Here is a 5,176-nt window from a genome sequence, read left to right on the forward strand (position 1 = left end):
AGGTTCTATAGAAGTATTAAGAGCAAGAAGAATTAACATCCTTGGGAACAACCCTCAACTAATAAAGGAGTGGGAGCTGGCATATAAATATGCCAGTTTCCTGTTCTTTGGGAGAATAATCCTGAAGTGCATTTACATGATTCCTGCAAGAATCCACAAAGAGATTGAACCCTAATTGCCCACCACTTAAAAATTTACCCTTAATTAACTTTCCCTCCTTTGCTTTCTCTCTCCTATTCCTTTACTCTGCTTCCTGAGACCATTTCCGAAGTAGACTTGCACTCAAGTCTGTATCTAAGACAGGGAGTACAAAGGTGGTTCTAGAAAATAGACATTCAGGCTGGAATTGTTTATTAGGAACCAATCACTTAACAACCAGATGACAACAAAGCCTTATTGTTGGTGATAGTAACATTGCAATAATTAAGAGTTTCTGAGAAAGTCTTTGCTAGGCCAATGAGGAACCCAGGGCAAAGATTACCCATCAGAGGAGTCCCATAATGGACAGGAAAGGATAAGCTTCTAGAATGCTACTATAGTAGGCGTGCCTGGGTGTCTCAGTCAGTTAAGTGTCCGACTTCGGCTGAAGTCATGATCTCATGGTTTGTAGTTGGATCCCCACATCGGTCTCTGTGCTGACAGCTCAGAGCCTGGAGCCTGCCTCAGATTCTGTCTCCCTCTCTCTCTGCTCCTCCCCTGCTCATGCTCTGTCTCTCTTCCTCTCACTCTCTCCTTCAGAAATAAACGTTAAAAAAATTTTTTTTTTAGAATGCTACTATAGCAGAAATTGAATGCCTGACAATGGAGGTATCAAATAACTATGTGATTGAAACTGCCTATCAGGAACTTTGTCATGAGTTGGAGCCCCCAAATCATAATGTTGGAAAGAAAGCTGCAGTATTATATGATAATATAGTACATCTGGGAACTAATCAGAGGGCATAAAGTTACAATGTTAACTAGCCCTGCCTTCCATGTTACCTACTTCTCTTGCACCCATACCTTTCCCTCAGCTCACCCCATAGCTTCTTGAGGAATTCTCTATGACCAACCAAAAACAGGAGAAAACCATTCAGCCTGGTTCCTGGATGGGTTGGCTCAATATGTTGGTGATATCTGAAAATGGGCTTCTGGGACTATTGTCCCTCCTTGGAGTATACCCTATAGGGCAGTAATGAGATGAAATCCTTCCAGATCTCCCAGATCTTTCAGCAGTACACTTATGTTATTTTTGTATGACAGAAATGGTCTGAGTATTGGCAAATGTCTTGGCTTGTTGGTCAGGGGCCTGAACAGAACAAGATTGGAAGACTGAAGTAAAAGATCTGGGAAAAGAGTGAGGCAGATAGAACTATGAGTGTGGGCACAAAAAATCTTTGTGCTCTCCAGTATCTGCTAGGAAGCATCCATGGCAGAGGAATCACTTGACAATAGAATGGACAAATGCATCTGGGGGATGTTAGCCAACCTCTGTCAATGCTTGTGCAATAGGCCCAAGAACGGAGTAGCCATATGTTTCAATGATCTACTGCAATGTAACAGACCATAACAAAAATTTAAGGGTTTAAAACAACAATGCTTCTTTTGTGTTGTTTTGTTTTAAAATTTTTCATGATTCTGTGGATTGCATAGGTAGTTCTTCTGCATTACTTGATTCTTTTTATTCTCTTGCTTGCTTGCCTGCTTGCTTTTTTGCATTACTTGATTCTAACTGAGCTAGGATTATTGGCTAGGGAGTTTGGAGCTCCTCCATAATGCCCCTCTACTTATTAGCTTGGGCTTCTTCATAGCATAATGGTCTCAGAGTAGTCAGACTGTTTACATGGTAGCTGGGTTCTAAGAGGTAACATTCCAAGAGCACGAAAACAGAAGCTACTGGCTTCTTGCAACTGGCAAGTCATCCCAAAACTTAGTGGCTCAAAACAAAAATGGTTTATTATTTCTTACCATCCTCCGGGTCAGGAATTTGGGCCAGGCTGGGATTGGATGTTTTGCTCCACATGGGGTTAGTCACTCATTTAGCTGTGCTCAGCAATGGGCTGGTCTGGTTTTGTAGGTCCAAGAAGCCTTTCTTTACTCATATGCTTGGCACCTCAGTGCTTCAGCGCTTCTCTATGTGGCCTTTATTTTAGTTCAGACTCAGGCTCATCATTCATTTTGTTTAGCCCACGCTTTTTTGTTTTCTTTTGTTTTACAGCAGAATATGGGTTTATTTTCCCTTCCCACAGTGCTTCTGCCCTTATGAGTGTCTCATGACCTACTATACTTGACTTACTGACATAGATCCTCTGTAACCTTACCTTGGACCAAGTGACCTGTTTTGGGGGCAAAGGATGTATGACCATGGATGGGCTCATGACCACAAGATCCATGAATACTACAATATACCATATCACTTGGAAAGTGATATAGTATAGAAAGTGATATAGTATAGAAAGTGAATAGCTTGATAAAATGTTGGAATGTCCTATTAAAGGCTCAGATACAATTCGAGCAAGAGACAACACCCTGTGGGCTTAGGGCTGTGTCCTCCAACTTTGAGATGACAAAATCAGGTTCTTCAGAGGGTCCCCAGCAGTACCACACCCCAGTTACCTATAGCTCAAAATAGACCATCTGTTGCTTTTTTTCCCTTCTCTCTCTTAATCTTCCATCTCCTTTACTGTTTCCTAGAGTCACCTTTCAAATAAGCTACCTGCCTGAATCTGTGTCCCAGGCTCTGTTTTAGACGGATGGCATACTCAGACATTTCTTAGGATATACTACTTTTTCCTATTATTGAAAAAAAAAAACCTGGAAATTCACATCTTTAGCATATAACTTGCTTCTCAGATTATTTTTGAGGTAGATTTCTGGAATTGGATTTGTTGGATCAAAATGTGTGGGTTGCCTTTAAGGCTCTTGTTCTGTCCATTGAAAATAGTGTATCGACTTGTATTATTTCTAGAAAAAATATGATATTATTATGTCTCACTTTCCTGGTCAATTTTCATTTCTGTAAGTTGCAAGAAAACAAGCAAATTTGTTTCACAAGTCATGAACTGGTGGACATGAGTGACTTTTAGTAAAGTGCACTTCTCCTTAACTGATGGAGTATATAGCAGAAATATTTAGACACACAAAATACGCAGGAAAAACTATGTTCATGTAAAAGGAGGTCTTAGGATGCTGAACACTTTCTGATAAGTCATTTCAATAAAATTGCAGTAGGTTTTAGAGGCAAGTGAAAATCTCTTCTTACTCAAGGGCTTTACCAGGTAATGAAGTATCAGTTAAACCTTCCGTCTTTTGATGGGGGTGGAGTTTGTAAAGATGGGCATATAGTAAGTAAAAAATAATAAGCTAAAATCAGAAAATTCCTCTCCACCCATCAGATTTATAGCATCATTCATCTCTCTGTATATAAACCATATCTTTTGGATGAAAAAAACTGGACTTTAAATAGTTGACTTTTTTGGTAAAGTGACGTTCCTTTGTATAATGGGAAACTCCCACCAACTTTGAAAACTGACAACTAAATTGATATCAAAGGTTATTTTTTAAATGAATTCATATAGGAAATAATGTGAATTTTTTTATTTTTTAAGCTTTTTAAAAAAATGTTTATTTATTTGAGAGAGAGAGAGAGAGAGAGAGACAGAGTGCAGGCAGGGGAGGGGCAGAGAGAGAGGGAGACACAGAATCTGAAGCAGGTTCCAGGCTCTGAGCTATTAGCACAGAGCCCGCAGGGCTCGAACCCCCAAACCGTGAGATCATGACTTGAGCCAAAGTATGACTTGAGCCGAAGATCATGACTTGAGCCAAGCGTAACTGACTGAGGCACCCAGGTGCCCCAATAGTGTGAAATTTTTAAAGGATAAGTACAAAAGTGCCCCCATAAATGTATTATTTTAGTATTTCTAAACTTGAGCTCTGGGTCTACTGGTTAATACTTAAGCTCTGGCACTATTAAAGTTAATAAATTATAGAGAACTGGATGGTTTTAAAATCAGTTTACCACCCTTATATTTGTGGTTATTTGTCACTAAAAGAAACCAGGTTTTGGTTTTTGTATTTATTTATTTATGTATTTATTTTCTAAATTAATTAATTAATTATTTTTAATTTACATCCATTATTTTAACATATAATGCAATAATGTTTTCAGGAGTAGACTTCAGTGATTCATCCCCTATGTATAACACCCAGTGCTCATCCCAACAAGTGTCTTGTAGTTATTTTTTGTAATGTTTATTTATTTTTAAGGGAGAGGGTGCAAGCAGGGGAGGGATGGAGAGAGAGGGGGACAGAGGATCTGGACTCTGCACTGAGAACAGAAAGCCCGATGTGAGGCCTGGACTCATGAACTGTAAGATCATGATCTGAGCTGAAGTTGGACGCTCAACTGACTGAGCTACCCAGGCGCTTTAACCAGGTTTTGTTTTAAATGGACATCTACTTCCTCTTCTTCTCAAAGTTCCAAAAAAAAATAAAAAATCTGCTTTATAAGAGAATAAAACTAAAAAATCACTGGAAAGAAAGGAAACGTATCATCAGCAAACCAGAAGATTTGGGGAATTCCTGACCATAGAAAGCAAAAGGTGTTGAATTGATGGAAAAAGCTGAACAGTAGAAAAACAAAACAATGGTAATGGCAAGGAGTTTAAGGGTATTTATTGGTAGAACTTAGAGAAATGCCCAATGGCAAGTCAGAGCCATCTTCATAGGCAAGTAACCTGTATAGTGGCATAATTCCCCCATGCTTAGAAGTGACCTCCACTTGGTTTAATGGTCTGTCATTGTCGGGAAATTCTTAGTAATTTTTAAACAAGGGACCCTGCATTTTCATTTTGCACCAAGGCCTACAAATCATATACTGGGTCCTACTTGCTAGTACTATTTTTCCATGCCCTAAATTGGGCTGTGGGAGCAGTTGCTTTACCCTTAGGCCCAAGTTAATAACTGCTTTCATCCAACAAGAGGCTTGCATGAGGCTCCAGGAGAGAGATTACTGAGAAAAAAGTAGCATAGAATTTAAGATAACTCTAGACATCTAAAACAAAACAAAATGAGGAAGAAGAGGAAGGGAAAGTGAGGAGAGGTAGAGGAGAAAGTTTTCAGGGGTAAAATACACTAAACAGTCATAATTTGATATTTGGAAGAGTTCTTGGCTAATCACCCATGTTGGTTGCCTGGA

This window comes from Panthera pardus, unplaced genomic scaffold, assembly GCF_024362965.1.
Source record: "Panthera pardus isolate Hobbes unplaced genomic scaffold, ASM2436296v1 HiC_scaffold_13, whole genome shotgun sequence".
Lineage (NCBI taxonomy): Eukaryota > Metazoa > Chordata > Mammalia > Carnivora > Felidae > Panthera > Panthera pardus.